A 21,409-nucleotide genomic window follows, 5' to 3' on the forward strand; every position below is an offset into this window, starting at 1 on the left:
ACAGTTCTTTGCTAAAATAAAAAGTGGTACTCTGCCTGTAAAATCACATCTGATTTCAGGGGTCAGCCCCCAAATAGTCAATGCAATCCTATTTCTAGGTCCAGTAACAAGGGTTATTCATTTCATAGACTTCATTTATGGATTTAGCCACACTCTGAAAAACAAGCTGACTTCTTTCAGAAGTGTACTTTTTCAGAAAGAGGAAAGCTGAGTTATGGAGGATAGGAGGAGAATAAAACCAAATAGAAAATGGCTGTAAAGCTAATGTGAAAGTTCTAGCTTTCTAATAGTTCATTAATTCTTTTATTCCTTCATTAAACTAATAAATGCTGACCATTCTTGGTATGAGTGTTCAACAGTCTCATTTATTCAGACTATACCATCAATTAAGTATTTATTTTCTGCTAGCTAGTTAACCACTAGATATAACTTCTTCAAAGTTCAGAAACTTACTGAATATAATTTGAATGAGAGGCATAGAAGTAAAAACTTATACATATTAAGAAAAATAATGAATGTCAAAAATTATAACATTGGATAACTGTTCTAATGTCAAATTTGTTTACAACAGAGATCTTAAAGTTTTCCTCTCATATAACATTAATCTTCCTTCATACTCCAGCACATTGGCTCATAGTTGTTGATTCACAGGTGTACCCAATTGAGAAGAAGCTTAGTTACAAAGGAAGCAATTGAGACTTCAGTCTCTAGAAGCAGACATATAGGAATATGAATGTGTAAAAAAAATAAGTCCAATGTAAACTTAGCACATATGACAGCCAGTATTATTATTATCCAAATACTACTATTGGATATTTTCTTAATAGATTTCTTTAAAATCCTTTTTTATAGTTGCGGACCACTCTAGACCAATGGTTCTTAAAGGGAAGAGGGAATCTTTGACACTCACCCCAGGGGCATTTGGCCAAGTGTAAGGACATTTTTGATCTTCACCACTTCGGTCAGTGGGTGGGTGGAGTGCTACTGGCATCTGGTGGGTAGAAGCCAGGATGCTGCTCAGCATTCTACAATGCACAGAAGAGATCCCTACAACACAGGATTATCTGATCCAAGATGTCAATAGTACCCACTTGGAGAAACCCTGCTCTTGGCCATCATTCTCTTGGAGCCTGGTAACCTCCAAAGACATCAGGATCTAACTTGAGACCAAGCTAAGTGTTTTATCTGGAGGTCAGGTGCAGAGTGTGCAAGCTGTGCAAACTCACTAGTTGTGGCTCCCCCTCTTGTTAGCTTCAGCTAGTTGTTTAACTCCTTTGAGAGTTCTTTCTTTAAGAAAAAAAACCTACACAATAATGGATCATACTTACCTCATAATATGGTTGTGGTGAACACTGAGTCGTTATATATACATTTATATCAAGTTATATGTAGTCATATATAGCTTTATATAGAGTTATGTATAGTTTTATGCATAGTTATATATGGCTATATATAAATATATTCAGTAAAAATTCCCTTATTTTTCCCAGCCCACCCACCCATTCCCCGGCCCCTCCCTAACCCTCATCAGTACCCCCATCCCCAAGGCTCAGGTTCTCTCTTTTAAAATACTTTAATTCCTTTACTAGCAAATACGAAGCTTGGGCTAGGAAGTGAGTCACACTCAGAAGCTAAAGGAGCTTGTTTTTCTTTCTCTGAAAGTATTTGTTAAGAATTTCTGTCTAATCCTTCAGCCTCTTGGTTGAATCCTCTCTTAATGTTTCACACACACACACACACACACACACACACACACACACACAGAGCGAGCTATGGCACCAAGACATTTTCCAATGGTTAGGAATGAGTTTTTTAAATACCGAAAATAACCAGAGGGCAGAGAGCCCTGAAATCCTGTTACATAAGCAGATGTTGGAGGACCGAGGCTGGTTTTTAGGTTCCTTTCTCCACAAGCCAATCTCTGCTGATCCTCCCCAACCTTTGCTGGATTTACCTTAATGCTGCAGAAGTCTCAAGAAGGGTCCCCGGATGCTGCACACTACCGGCAGCAGGAGGAGAACTTTCTTGTAAACTAAGCATGACTGGGGGTGCTGAGTGAAGGGGCTGGGTTTTCCTGCGGGCGGTGGGCTGACCGGCCGGGGGCGCAGGGGGCGGGCGCGTCTGTCGCGCGAGTGGAAGTCCGCCGCCTGCGCTCCTGCCGGCTCCGCGTCTCGTCCGCCCAGCGCCAGGGCTCTCCGACGCCCAGCTTCCCCTCCTTTGCCGGACTTAGGAAGATTTCACTGGCCTGAACCGTTATTTAGCTCTTCGAATCCACAGAAAACACCTTCAGTGATAACAGTCACCCACAACCCCACCTCGCCCCACCAAAATGAAAAATAATCCCATTCCCCTTTTCTTTCGAATCTTGCGTGTTTGGGTGTTTCTCTGTCTCCCGTTTCTTTTCTCCGCAAACCTTTTCCCTACATGTGATCTACATCCCTCTCTCTATTTCTCTTCGTTGTTTTCCTTCTTCCTTCCTCTCCGGTGTCCACTCCTCCCTCTGCTCCTACACCCCCTCCCGCTACCCCCATTTCTCCTCCTTCTCTCGGACTCCTTGCTCTGCCCTCTCCGCCCCTCCCCAGAGAAGGGTGTCCAACTCCTCCCGGGGCTGCCCGCCCGCGGCTCCTTCCCTGCCCACCTACTATGAAGAGCGACTCCTCCCACCTGCCCATAAAAGCCAAGTGCATGTTACCAGCACCGGATCAGAGCCCTTTCCTGGTCTTCTCCTGTGGGAGCCCCCAGCCTCTCTCCTGGACCTTACATGCTCAAGGTAAGATAACACCTCTGCAGGCATCTGACTAATAGGGGTTTCAGCTGGGAGCAAGTCTCTGGTCAGCACACGTACTGCCTAGTTAGAACTGATTCTTAGGGATGCCAGATCAGCTGCTCCTTTAACTAGAAACTGGTTTGAAAACAAACTTCTGTTTGAACGGTAAAATAAAAGTTCATTTGGGGCAGAAACAGAAGCATTAAGTATTGCAAAAACCTTTTCTCTTTTTAAATCACTTTTCCTCTGGTGCTGACTGTTACTGAGCTTAAAATGTATCTGTTTGGGGTGTTTTACTGACGTTTTTCATTGTAAATATCTCACATATCAGTGGGGGCAAGGAAAACTTTGTCCCATTGTCAAAAATGTGCTTTAAAAGAACACAATTAGTTTCCTAAAAATAGCACAGTCAAAAGGTCTGCTAACAATTTTGCGATGTTTTCCAAACCCCCAAGACAGCTTCTGTGAGTCCTTTAAAAAAAATATCTTTCCAGGTTTAAGTGCTTGGAAAAAATGATTATGTGAGCGGGTGCCCTTTCCACAGCGACAGTAATCAGGTGGTTGGTAGATAGGAAAGAGCAAATCCAAGTTTACAAGCCATGGCAGAATATGCTCTCACAAAAAGCTATCTTTTTAAGACACCCTAAAATGAGAATTGGATTGGAAGAAAGTGTATAAAAGGACTTCATGAACTTCTATACAAACACCTAAACATAAAGCGTTTCAATATGTTTCACAGTAGAGAAAAATACAGGCCAGATTATACAGTACTTCTGTATACACCAGTCAGTTATAAAGAAAGATCAGCCAGAAGGCTTTGGAGGCTTGAACCCTGCTTGCCACCCACTTTTCCCTCATCTAGTAAATTAATAGCGACCTGATTGGCAGCCAGTTCTCACAGAGACATCCAGTGGTTAAGATACCCTCATTTTTAAAGTCTTCTCTTTTCTGAGATCTGAGAAGGAGCATTGTGCACCTGTGGAAGGAAAAACATATTCCACTGCTATTTCTGTAAAACCAGACACTTGGTCCATGAAGTTTGCCATCAAAATCTGTGGGCTGTGTGGGATGAAACTCTCTCATGTGGGAGAAAAACCCTCTTCCAATGTTTCCTCTAGGGAATTGCACAAGCCCGCTTACAGACGGCAAATCAAAGCTGGCAGTCAGGAAACCAAACCACTAGTTCAGCTCTTAAGGTTCTTAAAGTAAGAGAGGAAAAGTTTCACTTCTTTTTCTTTTTATTTTTTTTTGGGGGGGGGCGGTTGTTTATATTGTTCAACTTGAAAAGGAAAAACTCACAAAAACTATAAAAAATGCTCCACTATTAAGGAGACTAGAATCATTAGAAGTTTAACTGAGGGTCTCCAAACTTATTCTCCTTACGGTTTGCATATCAAAAGAAATAATAAAGATATTTTAAAATTCTGTTTGTCATGGAGGGGATTCAATGCTATTATTCAAATGAAAGAGTTATATATAAAGCTTTGTGTCATGTGAAATTTTGTTTCATTGGAAAAAATTATTGCAAGGAGTGCGGTTTCCTTTAAGAAAATGATATAAAATTACTGTTGGCCAAGATAATATATGACCTGGGCATATTGAAATAGCTTTTATCTCGAGCCACAGTGCAGACAGCTCGCTTCATATCTGATGTAAATGAGTGATCAACCGTGACAAGAGCACAGGTATGGGACAAGGCCAAACCAAGTGTGTGGCATGTCCAAGTTCATTCTTCTTTTATGGTAGTGCCGGATTCACGCCCATCATCACAAGAGTGGAATACACTGCTTCATTCAGCTGATCCCCTTCAGGGAAGTTATCTTTTCTGGGAGGAAAAAAAAAAAATAGTGCTCCCAGTGTAAGAGAGCTCCCTGTTGTTCTTAAGTTTGGAGATGCAAAGTGTTCTCCCAGGGTTTGCTTCTGCTTTTCCTGGCAGTTGATCCACTTCACCAGCTATGAAACATTTAACAGTAACTGCCTTCCCCACGTGCCATCGAGTTCAACACCCTGAATAACTGGGTGAGATTATCCTAGATTGCTCACGATCTAACTTCCACAGGGGCCTTTACCAGATGCTTAAAGTGATTCTTTCTTCAGGCAAGAGGATACTTCACGTAAATGTTTAACAAAGTAATCAGTGGTGGGATTTCATGGAGTTACCCCAGTGTCTCTCCCTTTGCACAAGATGTGGCAATATAACAGGAGTCTCCTCTTTATGCCATTGTATGGCTACCCCCAGATTGGGTTCATCGCCATACCTGTGCACCATTATCCCAGCAGGCCTTGAGTGACTCCTTTAATGTTTCTCAGAGAAGAAAAGGTGAGTGGCCACTGCGTTCCTCAGAGACACGGGGAGGGTACTCTGCTAATTTTAAGGGCCGCTACTCCCAGGGGAAACACACGTTTTAGATTTTCTACTACTCCCAAAGGTACAAAATCACATTCCTTTCATCATCAGAAAGTATATCCCACTGTGTTTCCATCTGTGAACCAAAATCAAGGAGAGGAGAATGAGAATAAGTAGAGAATTGTGAGGGAAGCTGGGAGGAATTACTCCTAAGTGACCCAGGAGAGTAGAAACCTCAGAATCTCTGTTACAAACATGACTTCTTTTTGCCCCTCTTTATCTGGGATATGAGAAGATGAGAAAGAAGAAAAATGCGTATGTGCCCTCGTTTTTCTTTCTTAAACCAATGAGAGTACTCCCACTAGTAAGTTAAGATGCAGCTCTACTGTGCCCTTCTCTAACAGAAGAGAACAGCTCAGTCCTAAAGACCAGAAAGATTTCTGGTCTGTCCCACATTAAAACCCACACAATTTTACCAATTATAATTTTAGAGGCTATATCATGGGTATAAAAATCCTCAAAACATACTTGTAACTGACGGGTGATTTACATTCAAAAAAACAACCCTAACTCTCCTAAAGAACCCAGGGCTGGGTAATTATTTGTAATTTAGTAGCAGCGATTTACTCCTTCTCATCCATGGCCATCCAGGCTTCGGTATGGCATTTGCAGAGTGATTGAGATGCAGCCTTATTTCTCAAGCTTCAGTCCTCAAGGTGCCCTCTGAGAGTTAAGTCTTTCTTCCTATCTAGGCTTTCTCTACCACCAGGCCTCCACCAACATTGATCTGCATAATTTAAAGAAGATCCAGATCTTGAGACTAAAGTGCAGTCTTCTCCTTGAAGAGGTACATTGCTCCAACTATTGAGGGAAAAAGAAAACAGGAGAGGAAAGGAGAAGGTTAAGGGGAGAATGAATGCCCTTTGGAATTGAGAGACTCTTTCTCTTTAGCTTTGTGTGAAAAGGACCCCTTACGAACCCAAAGCATCCGGAATATTTTTTAAATGACCAGCTCACAAATTGTTACAAAATGGTAAGGACGTAAGGAAACAGATCTTCCAATGACCTGACAGTCCTTAACAGCAGTTTACACCCCACAGTATGAAATTAGAACTCTGCTGAACTTCCCATTTTTAGAGAGACAAGGAGTAACGAGTAGGAGAATTAAGCACATTTCAGCACCAAAAGACAGAAGGCACTAACCTGGCATTCCACAGTCACTTTGGTAAGTGTTTGCCGTTTGAGGAAAATGATTCCGTAGAGTCTTTCCTCGAAGAAATAAATTTGCAGGAAGGGAGTTAAGGGAGTCAAACGCAGTCAGGATGTCTATAATCTGAGGGTCCTATATATGCGAATCTACAAAGCCATTGAAATTACATGGTATCACACTGCAGTGACTGAAACAAGCATGTTTCCAAAACTGATCCTAGAGTAATCAGTTAAATAGTTATGAATGCTAACTTGTCAATGTAGCATAATAGCAAAAGCAGCTTCCAGCTCCCATAGGTGATTATATAAAATACTGAAACACACCTGAAGGTTCACCTTCAATCTCCTCCATTAATTGGGGGAGTAAATTAATTTCCTTCCATTATCTTTCCTGGAAAACAAAAGCTGCCCTTCTGCCGTTCAGCACAGGATTTGCAAATACAGTAATGACCCCCCTGTTCTATCCCTTTTTTGTTTCACTGGAAGAAATCTCTTCTCAGTTCTTATAGATCAAGTTTCTGGAGCACCACTCATACTTGTGGCTTTTCTCATTACCAAAAGCCTCATACTTCTCTTAAGCAGGATGTAAATTTTTACTTCAACATATAAATAAAAAAGCTTTACATTTACTAAAGCTTAATCCATATACCCAGAAGGGGGGGGGAAAAGGTAATTTAAAATTGCTGCTCGCCTTCAATAGGCTCTCTGAAATAAAGTTTCTAAGCAATTTTATTTACCTAGTCCCTATTCTAACATCTTGTGGATTAAAAAACTTATTTAGAAAATCACAGAATATAAGTGTTGGAAGGATCCTTGGAGCAAATTTTAACCGAAGGTAATTTTACAGATGAGAAAAGACCAGAGAGGTTAACGTATTGCCCAGGGTCACCCAGAAGTGCATAGCAGAGCCAGGGCTGGAGCTCAGGGAGCCAGACCCTCCAGCCAGCACTCCGTCTGGCACAACAATAATGGTCTTCCCCACACAGTGTGTATCTAAGATGTCTCTGACTATACTGAGAATCCTGTTGGAACTTAACATTTAGGGTTCTCAGAAACCATAACCTGGTAGAGGTTTTTGGGCCGCAGCTGTACCTCTACTATGGAATGTCTAGAAACATTGATCTAGACCCCTGTAAAGAGTGAAATCACTGATTGTCATCATCACAGGGACTTTGTATGTTTTCTCCATTCCAGGATCTGGTATGTAGTATAAATCTGTGTTGAGTGGGTGGGTGAATGAGGGAAAAAAGTTAAGTATAAAATATATATTTTTCTTTATTTGGTCCAGAAAACTCCTTATAAAGAGTCGATAGGTACTTTTAGGTACTCAGATCTCAACTATATCAAATTTAAGATTCTCCCTTGCTTTAGGAAATTTAGGAGAGTTCTTCAGCCTCATCAATGGCTAAGCCATTTTTCTGCCTGCAGTACTTTCACTAGTCCTCCCACATTTACCCGAATACTAGAAATTATACTATTTTTTTTACAGCAGGCTTAAAAAATCTAGTTCCAATATTAATGTGACAGAACAAATGTATTATTCTGTGATGAGTTTACGGCATAACCTGTTTTTCCCACCCAATAAACACTTGCACCTTCCTGGGTCTGTAATGAGAAAGAAGGCAAAATATGTATAATGGACAGTGAGAGGAAACTTTGAGGGACATACTGGTTGAGAGGTATAGGCATGAGATGTGCTGTTACAAAGGGGAGGGGCCATCAAGGGACTGAGAGTATAGTACCTGAGAGGCAGGATGGTGCAGCTGAGAGGGTTTAACCCTCTGAAACAGAAGAGGGAGAAACTTGAGAGTTTTGAGATGCAGGAGAAGAGGTTGTCTGAACCAAGACCCTCTCAAATGTTTGGGAGATGAGATCCTATTTGGGTCATGCTTCTGTTGGTACAACACCATGTGAGGACTGGCTTACAAGGGAAAGGACTTTATAAGCATTATATTTATCAAAACTCTTTTTAACCCTTGACTACACTTCAAGTAGGGAAAGAGCCTCATTTGACCTCATTTAAACTTGACTCTAACACAGCGTACTAACTCTATGTCAGCAAAATGTTCTCTGCTAAGATCACAATAAACTTTTTGATAGTATATAAAGTTACTCCAATATAGCAAGTGATGGAGGTAGAAAAGAATATTCGTGTAACATTTCTGGAAACACTTTACCCTATATAAGTGGACAGATGTTACCCCAGATGTGTCTTCACTTTCCTCTAAAGCATGCCTGACAATTGTTTGCATATCTTTGAAATAATAATTGTGTTTCTGAAATTGATTTATTGTATGTTAAAACTTACATAGTCTATGACTAAGCATCATTGTGAAAACATTCTTTTAAGTAAGTCTTTCTTGAAGACTGCCTCTCTTAAGCTCTCTATTGATGTGTTTACATCACAGGATATTTAGGCATTGGCATCATTTGATGTGCTGAGATTAAAGACAATTAATCACTTCATATGCTACTTTTCCAACTCTAACTGAATAGGCTTGGGTGTGGGTGTCAGCTGTTGGCTTCTCTGGGAAATAAAATGGATCCAGTCTGTTGGGGAGCTTCTCCATTCCCTTCTGTTAGCTAGATAAAACAGCTGTTTTTCTCAAAGTCTGGGCCAATGGCCTCCATAATTAAGGCTTCATGTACTATGATAATTGTGGCTCGTTTTTTGTAGAAACGTTGCTACCCAGAAGCGGAGTGGCTGAGCCACAGCTGCCTTCAGTTCATCGGAAGGACAGTGAGTCTTGAGCGCTGGTTCAGGAGCATTGTCCTGGGGCAGCCAGGATGCATTTGGGTGGCTGTCATCCCATTTAGTCTGTCACTCCAATTATTGCCATGTGCACTCTAAACATAAACCTAAACTTGGTTCATAAATTCAAAGTGATGACTGTATATCATTAGGTTTCTTTAAAGAGCTCTGCTTAGCAACTATTCATTCTTAAAGTCCAGGGCTCATGGTGTTCATCAGTGCTATAAATTCAGACAAGCAGCTTCCCATTAAAAGGCAGATGCAAGATAAGGCCAAGAAGTACATGAAGGGAGACTCTAGGTGGAGCTAAAAATTTGTGGCTTAGATGGCCAAGATTGTTGAGGTTGGAAGAATGAAGGGAGAAAAGGGATCTGCAGCAAAAATATTCTATTGGATCCACAATTCCTAGTTAAACAACATGTCTAGGACTCCTTCCAGCTCCCAGCTTATTCCAATCCCCTGCTGTTCAAATGAGTGGGGAGGATAGTCCTTGACCAGTAGAGGGAACCAGGGGGCTGAATGTTTCAGAATAGAAAACTGGCCTATTCCCAGAGGGGGCCTTTAGATTTGAATTTTTCTGATAAAAGGCAGAGCAAGGTGTCCTTCGCCACCAGTGGCTAAAATGCACCATGGGAGAATGTCCAGGCTTCTAGAAGTTTTTTTAGAAAATCAGAGCAATCTTAGAAAATGTTATTTCCAAGGCCACCACCAGCCTACACTAAATGCTCAAGACTCACAGCTCAACTCAGGAACAAATAAACCCCAGCAGCTGGGGGTCAACAAGAGACAAACACAGAGAGCCGAGGGCTCTCATGAGTTTAAAAGGGACATTGTGGGGCCCTGCTATGACTAGACCCTCCTGTCAACAGGAGAGAGGGAGGAAATTGGAAGAAAGTAGGAGGCGGAAATGGGCCAACCAGGTTTCTCCAACCAAGATGGCCCAGAACTTGCACTTCTAGTCCTGGGTCTCTTCAGGGAGCAGCTAGAGCCGTGCCTAGACCAAAAGTGAGTAACTTTCCATTGTTCGGTTATGTGGGGATGGCTTGTTAAGACTTGAGATAATTTCATAATTCAGAATCCTTCTGGGGATAGAGATCAATTAGGACAATAAAGAAAAAAGTCCCTGGCACATGAGAGAAGGGCTGCTTGCTTTGTAAAAATTATAACATTCACAGGAAAGCAAAGCAATCCTCTAAGGCTATTTCTAATGTCAGTCGAGATGACACTATGAAGTTGGTATGCTTGTGGCCTGGGAATCCCTGTTCCAGAAAATCTTCAGTGTTTTAATTTCAAAAACACCTTTACTCTTTCTGGGCTTTGGGCAAGTCATTGATCATCTCTGTGCTTTCATTTATCGTACATAGAAGAATGATTCTTAAATAACCACTTTCTTTACCGTTTAGAGATAGAGGCCTTGCCAAGTATTTTACAGAATGATGCTACTCATGCATATGTTGTTACTGTTACTTAGTGTAGTAAATGGATTATACTCACAACATCTGGGAATGGCTCATGGTATTTATACAGTACCAAGTCAAAAAGGAATAAAATTCCAAATAACCACATAACCTTCCAAGATACAGCAAGAACATTTTTGAGTTTTAGAATACAAAGGGTAATACCACATGTCTCAAAGGGTTGGACAAGGTCAAGAGTAAGTAGAAAAGGGAAAGGAAAAAAAATTATGGCTTAAGAGTGTCAGAAGGCCTATATGTTCACTTGTCCATATTTTGACACCAATCAAGAGATAATTACTCACACACACACACACCCAAAAAAAGGGTCTTGCAATTTTAAATTTTTACTTTAACTGGAGAAAGATGGGAATTTTGATAATGGCTGTTGTATTTTGTAAAATCTCTGAATGCTACTTTTCAACATTTTCCAAAGTGTGTTTCAAAACAGCAACACCTGGGGCATTGATATATGTTTGTGCAGAAAAAGGTTGAATGGTCAAATAAATTTTAGAAATAGTCAAGCAATATGATCAATTTTATATACTGCAAGAATTCACAAAGACCTTAATATGCTATGTATATTTTCATTCTACAAAAAAGTTACAGTTAATGGTGTACCCTAAATTGATTCAATAATAAATCTTTCCAAGCGGAGAGAATCTCTTGGGACTGGTGTTCTATGGAACAGTTTAGGAATCACTGTCCAGCTTTACTACTTCAAGATCTATTAGGGCATGGTACTTTCAGTGTTGCTAATTATTTTGTAATACATATTGACTGTCAGTATAAGTTATATGTTATGTCAAACAATAAAATAAGAAACAAGCCCAGTGTGATTTCCAAACCCAGATGAAAAAGGAAGGAGCAGATGAACATGTCTTGGGCCCCCAACTCTGTTTTTTGTATAGTAATAATAAGAGTAGAAATGCCAGAATAATTTAAGTATTTTTAAACTCTAAGGAGATGGATGAATGGATGGGTGGATGAGTGGATGGGTGGGAGGATAAAATAGAAAGAAGAGAGGGAGAGAAGTCGAAGGTTGAACAGATTGAAATGATCTCTTCTTTTCCACTGTCTGAATATTGTATTATAAAGAGAGAAAGGCAACAGTAAGCAATAAATCCAGTAAACAAAAAGCCTAGATAATTCCATGGATTAGCTCAGATATCTCCAAGCTGATAATTCTGTTTTACCTTAATCGTCATTAATTGAGATCATTAGCCAAACATCTTCCTTGAGCATTTACTTCCTCATCATCTGTAGGCAGCTACTTCTTATAATAACACACTTACTGATATTTTTGTGTATCTTGCTACATTGGGGATTATTTGGTTTATCTATGACACTTAGACTTCCCACCCCCAGCAAACTTCCCATTTCTCTTAGTGCCCTATTCTGGGAATTCTCTTTCCCTTTCACAAAGATAATACCTGGAGGCTAGTATCCTTTAAGAAAATAAATAGCCCACAGTCATCCAAGAGAGAAGTTCAAACTCATCATTACTACTTAATAATAATAGATATTATTTATTAAGTGTCTAAAAAGATCAGGCATGGAACTGGTCTCATTATCTCTGTTCCTTATATTAACCCTTATATTATATTATCCTTATATTTAACTTGGTATTATCATTCCCAAGTTAAAGATGAGAAAACTTGAGCCTCTACTTGGTCAAGCAATTTGCCCAGGGTCACACAGCTAGGAAGGAGCAGAGCCAGTATTCCCATCAAAATCACACTCCAGACACCATAGTCTCTGGCTCCTCCGTGCTGCATTTCATGGTGTCATGTCCTGTCATATATGGGAGAAGAAACATCAACTCCCTGTGACAATGCCTCTGACTCATAAAGTGAGAGAATTCCAGTGGCTTTGTTCCTAGACACTGCCGACTGGCTCTGTTTCTTGTTTAATACTGTTTTTAATTTCTTTTTCTTTCTGTATTCCTTCCTAAAAGCATGCTGTCATTTCAGAGCCAAGAAAGTAAGGACTGTGTAACTAAAAAAAAAAAAAAAAAAAGGCAACTAAAGGCAACTATCATTTCTCTCAAGGGTAATTTGTAAGGGCTAAGGTTTCTCCATAAATTCTTCCCAAGTTGTTTGGCATTGATCTTTTAAAGAGAGGGACAACCTAGCCTGTCACTTCTAAGGCAGTAGAAATCCCCGTGATTATATGAGAAACAGATTAGAACAAGAGCACTATGGCACATTAAAGATACTTGAATCTGGCTCATCAGAACATTCTCTTTGGCATTACATTTACTACAATCCATTGCCAGATGGTGAGAGTCAAGACAACTTAAATGATTCCCCCAGGCCATATGAGTCACCTAGACAAATGTCTATGTTGTCTGCACCTACTGCTGAACCTGCCATGAGGGTATACATAGAAATAAGTACACCTCAAGCCCTTCCTTCCTACTGTGCCAAAGACAAAAGAGGAAAGAAGGTCTAGCTCTTTCCATATGACCACGTTCTAAACTTTTTTGCTTTTGTACTTGATCTGCCCTCTCCACATGCAGTATTCCCTACTTAATCTACTGAATTAATCTGCACAACTTCTCCAAAATTCAGATGAGGTGCCCTCCTCCGAGAAGACATGCCTGCAGCCAGCCTGCACCAGGCTACATTGTGTACTGCCTCCAAGCTGCCTAACACTCTGTGCACAGCCCTCTCATGGCATGGCACTCTGCCATGGCCTTGGCTTGTTTTAGGTATAGGACTATGAGCTCCTTGCACAAGGATTTGTCTTATCTGTGTACCCTCAATAGTTAGCACATAATAGGAGCTCAATAAATGTGAAAAAGAAGAAAGAGAAAAGGGGCTGGGGAAATAAAATGCAGTGATGGTGAATGAGAAGACTCTAAATATGCTTTTCTCTATACACATATGTTGTTCCAAAATACAGCTTAATCTAAGTCCGTTCGTGTGCATGCCCACACTTTCAGTGTTACTAGGCTCAACTCTGGAGCTATCAATGGGACACAAGATGAACTCACATTGGTATGCTAATATTAAATACCAGCCTTCTATATACTAAACTATATAAGAAAAAAAATATTTGCTGGGTGGTGCCACTGTCCCAGAACTGTCAGTACTCTGCTCAGAAATACTCCGTGGAATCTGAACTACAGAACAATCAGCTTTGACAGCCATGTTCCTCAATCTCTACCCAGTCCACCTTTCCATCTGTATCCCTTTGCAGCCTGTAACAAGAATTTGACCTAAGCTACATCAGCTATTATTCTCCCAAACATTCCTTTTTTCTTTCTCCACTGAATAGCCCCCATTATCTGTCCCACCTGTCAAAATAGCCAAAATTCAAGTTCCTATTAAAATCTTCCAAAATATTACATCTTGCATTGATCTTTCCCTATTTTCAATTGATAACCAGTTACTATAAATGTCAGATATGTGTTGCCTATACACTGTATTAAAGAAATCAGAGCTACCTCCTAGAACTTTCTGTAGTGATGGAAATGTTCCAAATCTGAGCTGTCTGATATGGTAGCCACAAGCCACATATGGTTCCTGAACACTGAAAATGTGGCTAACATGATTTAGATACTGAATTTTACAATTTTATTTTACTATAACCTTTTTATATTTGAAATTAAATAGCCATGTGTAGCTAGTAACTACTGTATTGGACAACTCAGAATATTAAATGTTCATGTGCTGTGCCTTGATCCCTTGATGAAAATATAAACTACTAAAAAAGTTGAATAAGATGCTTTTTTGGACCCCACTAAATGCCAAGACCACCGTAGTGTTCATTAAATGTTTCATTCAATGCATTGCTTGACTACTGGGTCTGCCTCCAATTATAATATTATCTTAAATAAGTCTCCCCTACATAAATAATTAAAAATAAAATAGTGCAGATGGCATTTGCTTTTTACTTTAATGGCTGAAACTCAGAATGGCACTATATCACTATTTGGATCCTTTATCCCAGAATGAGATGAAGAATGACTTGTATTGAGCCGCTTACAGAGAAAGTTCCATTATTCGTTAGCACTTCTTCCCTTTTGGAGGAAAAACATGTTTTAAATACCTGCTGAGATATAGAATTGCTTCAACTTTCAATAAGACCATTTCTACTGAGAAAGACTGCCCCCATGTATCTAAAGCAAATTCAGTTAACAGATTCTTTTTGCTCTCTCTCTGAAACCCTATCACCTTCTGAAGGAAGTTCTTTATCATAGATTTTCCAGAGCATTTTTGTCTCTACTTCTGGTGAACAACCTGAGGCACTATGAAGAGGGAACCCTCTACCAGCAGGACAAGGGGAGGTGGCAGCATGTCGTTGGAATTTGGCAACGATGTGCCCCTGGCGCATGCTGGCTTACCAATGGCCCTTCAGGAATTATCATGCCAACAGGCCAGCCATGCAATAAAATCCTGTCCCTGGCAAAGCCAAAAGCAAAGTGATCAAACCTTCTGGCTGCGGATTAGATTCTGACTTATTAATAAGCCTTCAGAAAATAAACCAGAGTGAGTCTCTAACAGCAACAGTTTACAGGAGATGTTTAATGATTTCAGAGGTTGGCCACACCACATGCCTTCCTCCTGACTCAGTGAAGAACGGGACAAGGGCAGAGGGGACTCTCAAGAAGCCAGGGCAGTCAGCTGCATCTTTTCCATGAGCAGCTAAGTTTATTTGGAGTGACTGGAAAAACTTTCAATGAAAACTTTTTAAAAATAGTAAAAGAATTTACCCTGTTATCATGAGCCAGACAACATCGAGAAATAATTACGGATCTGTATTTTACCCTGCCTTGTAAAATATTTACAAATTGCAGCATAAGCAAGCTCTAGAGTAAATGGTAAAGATAGCAATAACATTTAACTTGTAAATTTTTTATATTTAGCCATAAAAGAATCACCATGTGTTTAAGTCACATGTGAATATATATGAATAAAATTCTCATCTGCAGACATAAGCCAGTGACTAAAGAAAGAATCCATTATTCCTTTTGTTTTTATGAATCTTGTTTTTATGAAATAAAATTTACTGTTGCCACGTCAGCAAAAGAGTATTAGTAAGTATCATAATTTGTGAACTTTTAAACTTGAAGACAGTGATGATGATGATAAAGTAACTTTGTAGAGAGATGTACAGTTTATGATCTGGATTTTATATACATTCCTTTATTTGAATTAGATAAAGAAGGATTTTGTCTACATTTTACACATGAAGCAGTGGAGGCTTAGAAAGGTTAAGTAAATTTCACATCATTTAGGTAGAGAGTGTTGGAGATGGAATATGAGCCTGGATCACCCCATTCCTGAAGTCCTCCTTTCTGCTAATCCAGACTGAGTCTTAACAGAATCATATCCAAGAATGGTCCAGGACATCCTGGCAGCATAAATGAGAAACTGTAGCAAAGAAAAACAGAATGGTCTGTAAAGGTTACTTTAGTAAGCTAGATTTAGTGATTGAAAATGTGGTTTTCAAGAAGGTAGAACCCAAATTCTCAACAATAATAGCAGTTAATGTGTATTGGAAGTTTACTCTGTGCCAAGCAGGATGCTAAAAGCTCATTCTTATATTAGTGCATTCTATCCCAATCACTTCCTGTGAGGCAGGAAACTGTGTGAGAGGTTAAGTAACTTCCTCAAAGTCAAATAGCTATAAGTAATGGAACCAGAACATGAAAACAATAGATCAGATTCCTATGCTCTCTTCTTTAACTGGTACATCATGGACATTTTATCCCCAAAGAATAATTCACAACATTCTATTAATAGTCTGTGGACAAGCAGATTTGCAGTGGGGGAAGGACCAGCAACATAAGAAATGCCACTGATAATCAGCAGGAATAGTTTTGTAGTTTGTCTGCTGTACAGTTAATGATTTTAAAGAATACACAATCCATTTAAAGCCAGCCTGTATTTTTAAAAGGATGTTTTATAGATTAAGTTTCACTTATAGGTGAGGTCATACGGTATTTATCTTTCACCCCCTAGTTTATTTCACTTAGCATCATGCTCTCCAGTTCCATCCATGCTGTCACAAAGGGTAGGAGCTCCTTCCTTCTTTCTGCTGCATAGTATTCCATTGTGTAAATGTACCATAGTTTTTTGATCCACTCCTTTACTGATGGGCATTTAGGTTTCTTCCAGCACTTGGCTGCTGTAAATTGTGCTGCTATGAACATTGGGGTGCAAAGGTTTTTTGAATTGGTGTTTCAATATTCTTAAGGTGTAATCCCAGCAGTGGAGTTGCTGGGTCAAATGGCAGTTCCATTTTTAGTTTTCTGAGAAAATTCCATACTCTTTTTCACAATGGCTGCACCAGTCTGCATTCCCACCAACAGTGCACTAGGGTTCCCTTTTCTCCACATCCTCACCAACACCTGTTTTTTGTTGATTTGCTTATGATGGCCATTCTGACCAGTGTGAAGTGGTATCTCATTGTGGTTTTAATTTGCATTTCTCTGATAGCTAGTGATTCTGAGCATCCTTTTGTATGTCTCTATGTCTTCCTTGGCAAAGTCTTCAGGTCCTTTGCCCATCTTTTAATTGGATCTCACCTATAAATGGAATCTAATCAACAAAACAAACAAGCAAAATATAACCAGAGACATTGATATGAAGAACAAACTGGAAGTAACAAGAGGGGAGGTAGAGTGGCTAACGGAGGAAAGAAGGGGAAGAGTCATCAAGGAACAGGTATAAGGGACCCATGGACAAAACCAAAGGAGGGTAGGACTGAGGGTGGGAGGTGGGGATGGGTGCAGTGGGGGAAAGTAGTGGCGGGAAAATGAAGACAACTGTACTTGAACAACAAAAAATATAAAATAAATAAATAAAAGGATATTTTAAAATCTCTCTTTTAATTGATGCCAAAATGCATTTATGGGGAAAATAACAAAACGTCTGAAATCATCTATGAGGAGCCACCATAGTGTTGTGAGTTAAAAGCACTGAATGTAGCATAATAATTCACGGGGTCAAATCCTGCTCCTACCACCTCGCAACGCAGCCATACTGATCAAGACAGTGAGTCTCACTGAACCTTCATTTCCTCTGCTCTAAAATAAGTCTACTACTCAGGATTGTCATCTATGTTTGAAAAGATAATATGTGCAAAAGCATCTGGAACTCAGAAGGTGCTCAGTAAAAGTTATTTGATAAGTACTGATTATTGAATGCTTACTTAAGTGCCAGCATAGTGGGCATTTGGATGAGTAGAAGCTTCAAGTGTGGCTTTCTACATATTGCAGATAAGGACACCAAGGATCTCTTTGCCTTGTAGTTTATTGAATGAACTTGATGAACTCCAATGTGCTGCTATTAGCTTGTCATGATGGCAGGGTGGCCTATTTATGCACTAATTTAGATGTCTAGTCTTTTAGGTTTGGGGAGTTTTTGAGGAGGAAGGACGATTTACCTTTTTTGGTTTTGGTTTTGTTCTTGTTATTTGTTTGCTTATACTGAATGGCACTACTTCAATCTCCCTACCAGCTCCCCAAAGGAAGAAATTCCTATGATTTGTACATCCCTTCCAATCCAAGGCCACTCCCTCCTTTCACCATGGCAGCGCACATTGTGTATAGGCAGCTGTGCCATCATCAGGGAAAACATGGCTATCCTCGGTGTCTCAAATAAGGTTTTCGTCCAGCCCGTGGGCTTTTGGAGTTTTATGCTCCTGTGCTCTACAGCACTCCCATTGAGGTTGCCTAACATCCCTGCATTCCCAATGCATCCCAAATGCATCCAGGCCCCTGCATTCTGATGCAGTAATATACCTTAAGCTATGTGCATGCTCCCTATGACATTCAACGTCAGCACACCAGAATCCTACCTTATATAAATATCATTGTCCTGGTTAAAAATAAAAATAAAAAAGTCCTAACCTTTTTTATCACTATACCTTCATTATCAAGAAATCTTTCAATTCAAGCTTCCTCAAAAAAAAAAAAAAAAAAAAAAAAAAGGACTCTGAGAACCCAATATTAGAATAAGGGAAATTGCAAGCTACAGTGAAGGCATCTGAGTTCAAAAAGGCAAAGGACGAAAGAGCAGAGGATTTTAAAAGATTTTGCCCCTCAAGTTCGATTATCCTAGTTTTGTTTGTTTAGGACCCCAATCTCAGCCTCACATACTCATTCAACAAATAACTATGGGGACCCACCATGTTTCAAGTTCTATGCTGTACACCAGGAAGACTGTTTTCACCTACACCATGGTTCGCAGCTGAAAGGCATAGAAACCAGTAAAAAGCCACTTGGAACATAAATGCACAGGAAGTACGAGAACCCCTTTTCATCTTTTTATTCAAAGAGACCACTTTTTCTGCAGTTTTCATGCTAATCAAGGTGTGGCGAGCCTTCCCTGGGGCCGGTGTCCTCTCTCACCATGTCCATCTGCACCAGCAAAGAGCTCCCATTCAGTGACTGTCAAAGATAATAAATTCAAGCTCTGTTCCACTCCCTGGGTGCAAAAAAATAAGAAGTTAGCACCTTATTAGATGTATTTTCAGACTTTCAACACACATGCGCATGCGTGCATACACACATATGGACAAAACAGTAGACTCTCCTTTATTTGATATTCTTTCAACTAAAATTGTTATGAAATCTTCTTAATTTTGTTGCCAACAGGGTACGGTGATTACCGATGGCCCCAAGGACAACCCCAAGCCTTGGGAGATCCCGAGGCTCTGTCTGGAACAGTCGGGCACTTTGCTTTCAATAATTGCTTGTTGGATAAATCCTATCTTACTCACTGGAGAAAAATTCAATTATTCCAAGTTGAGTATTAGAATTAAAATATACTTAAGGCAACTTTTTAATTATCTAGAATTCTAATTCCTGAAAACTTCCACCCTATAGAATACAACTGAGGACAAAAGTCCAAAGGACTCAGAAAATGAAAAAGACAGTGGTCATTAAGGTTTATAGTCATAAGAAATCTCATGAAGTCCTCACTTTAAGCCTGTTCACTTCTACTTTACAAATAATTCTAATAAACATGGTCCTCTGAATCCTAAGAATGGTGCAGATTCAAGTACCTAATTAGAAAAGGGAAAGGGGCTGCAACAAGTAAATATACTGGACAGCAGGAAAACCGGAAGTATGGAAGCCTAGCACAGAAAAAGGAACATAAAGGAACAGAAAAAGAAACTATGAAAAGATAAGAATTACAAAAGCATAAAGGCATTCATTGAAGAGATAGTCATATAGCCTCAGGAAGTTCCTGAAAAAGTCACTGAATTACAGCTGACTATAAATGCTAACATATTTAGTAGCATCTTTTGAGAATTAAGAAAATTATGTAACTTAAATATATTATGTCAAAACAAGCATATTTTGATCCTTATGCATGTAAAATACCAGCTGTTGGGAAAATTTTACTTATCCAAAATGTCTCATTCCATAAAGATTAAGGAAACTTGAGAATAACCATTTTAATATGTATGAGTGTGTATGTATATACACACACACAAATATACACAGTCCACCCTTGACCAATGCAGAGGTTAGGGGCACCAAATGCCCGCACAGCGTAAAACTTTTTACTCCCCCAAAACTTAAGTTGTCCCTGGAAGTCTGCAGGGGATTGACTCCAGGACGCTCCACAGATAACAAAAGCCAGAGATGCTCAAGTCCCCTGTATAAAATGGTGTAGAACAATGCATCCAGTCAGCCCTTGAATCATGAACTCCCAATTGCTGTTGGAAGGAGCACGGGGGAGAAAAATATCCACATATAGGTGGACCCACAGGGTTCAAACCCATGCCGTTCAACAGTCAACTGTATGCATAAATTACATAATGTTAGAATTACTGTTAAGCTAGAAAACCTCATCTCCCTAACACACAGTATAACGGATTATTAACATTTTGATTGTCAGCTTCCAATAAAAGCAAGATCAAAGGGATACCTGGAATCCAAAACCTTGAGTTTTTGCTTTCTTTTCATCTAATGCAACTGAGATCAGGGAAATTACCTCACTGCTCAGTGACTCAATTTATCTATTTGTATAATGAGAAAAACAAAAGCTTACCTCACAAGGGCATGGTGGACTTTGTTCCTGTTTCAAAACTTGGAAATACTTAATATAAATCGCAATAATAGCCTGGTTTGGGGTTATTATTTTTTTAAGCAAACACCCCTCAAGGAAAAGATGCAAAGGAAGTTAGTCTTTTTTTCCCTGCTTTTCTTTCCTTACAATCTTTTCTTTCCAAAGAACACCACAAAGAGACAAAGAGCCAAACACACTGACTCACGTCTTTTTCTAATAGTGTTGTGGTCAATTTGCTCCCACAGAAAAAAGTAGTAGTGAAGCTTTGAACTCTGGGTTTTGGAAGGCCGAGAGTGGAAAAACGTTTTTGCACAAAGAATGGCACATTCCAAATCTGTCCAAATCTGTCCAGTGTTATGCATTTGTGAGAAAAGTCTGCTTGGGCAGGCAGTCCCCATTGAAGCCCTTTTCTGTTGTTAGAACTTTCTGACAAAAGAAGGGGCTGAACTTTGCCTCTCAATGAAATTGTGAGTTGGTTTTTCGTTGGGTTTTGTTTTTTTTTTTTTCAGGCCATAAGATGGTTTCTCAGTTTCAATTTGCTCTTAGGACAAATAGGAAAATGGTGCAGCTTTGTGCCTAGAAAAGCTGGCCCCATCCTTCATTGGTAGGAAAATGTCTAACATGGTTCAGAGAGCTGAGGAGGCACTGAGAATTCGAACCAAGAGATTTCTGATACTGAAAAACATCATTACATCCTAAGATTGATCAGATGTCATGCTTTCTGTTGTCTTAGATGTTACTTTCTTACAATCTGTCACAATCTAATATAGTCATACAACTTTATAGCGTACAAAGAGCTTTTATGCATATTAATTCATTTGTGAGACTTAGTATGTCCCTGACTTC

The 21,409-nt window shown here is 39.7% G+C and overlaps 1 protein-coding gene across 2 annotated transcripts in view; it reads left to right on the forward strand.

Moving 5' to 3' along the window:
* Window positions 1–2,637: 2,637 nt before the first annotated feature.
* COL8A1 (collagen type VIII alpha 1 chain) overlaps window positions 2,638–21,409 on the forward strand; it is a 160,353-nt gene continuing 141,581 nt past the window's right edge. For both annotated transcript variants that reach the window (XM_054577356.1, XM_054577357.1), the window contains exon 1: window positions 2,638–2,770. The gene's annotated coding sequence lies outside the window, so the exon portion shown is untranslated. The remainder of the gene's footprint in view (window positions 2,771–21,409) is intronic.

Source organism: Pteronotus mesoamericanus, unplaced genomic scaffold, assembly GCF_021234165.1.
Source record: "Pteronotus mesoamericanus isolate MK-2021 breed Mesoamerican mustached bat unplaced genomic scaffold, CSHL_Meso_final contig_42, whole genome shotgun sequence".
In the NCBI taxonomy this organism is placed as follows: domain Eukaryota; kingdom Metazoa; phylum Chordata; class Mammalia; order Chiroptera; family Mormoopidae; genus Pteronotus; species Pteronotus mesoamericanus.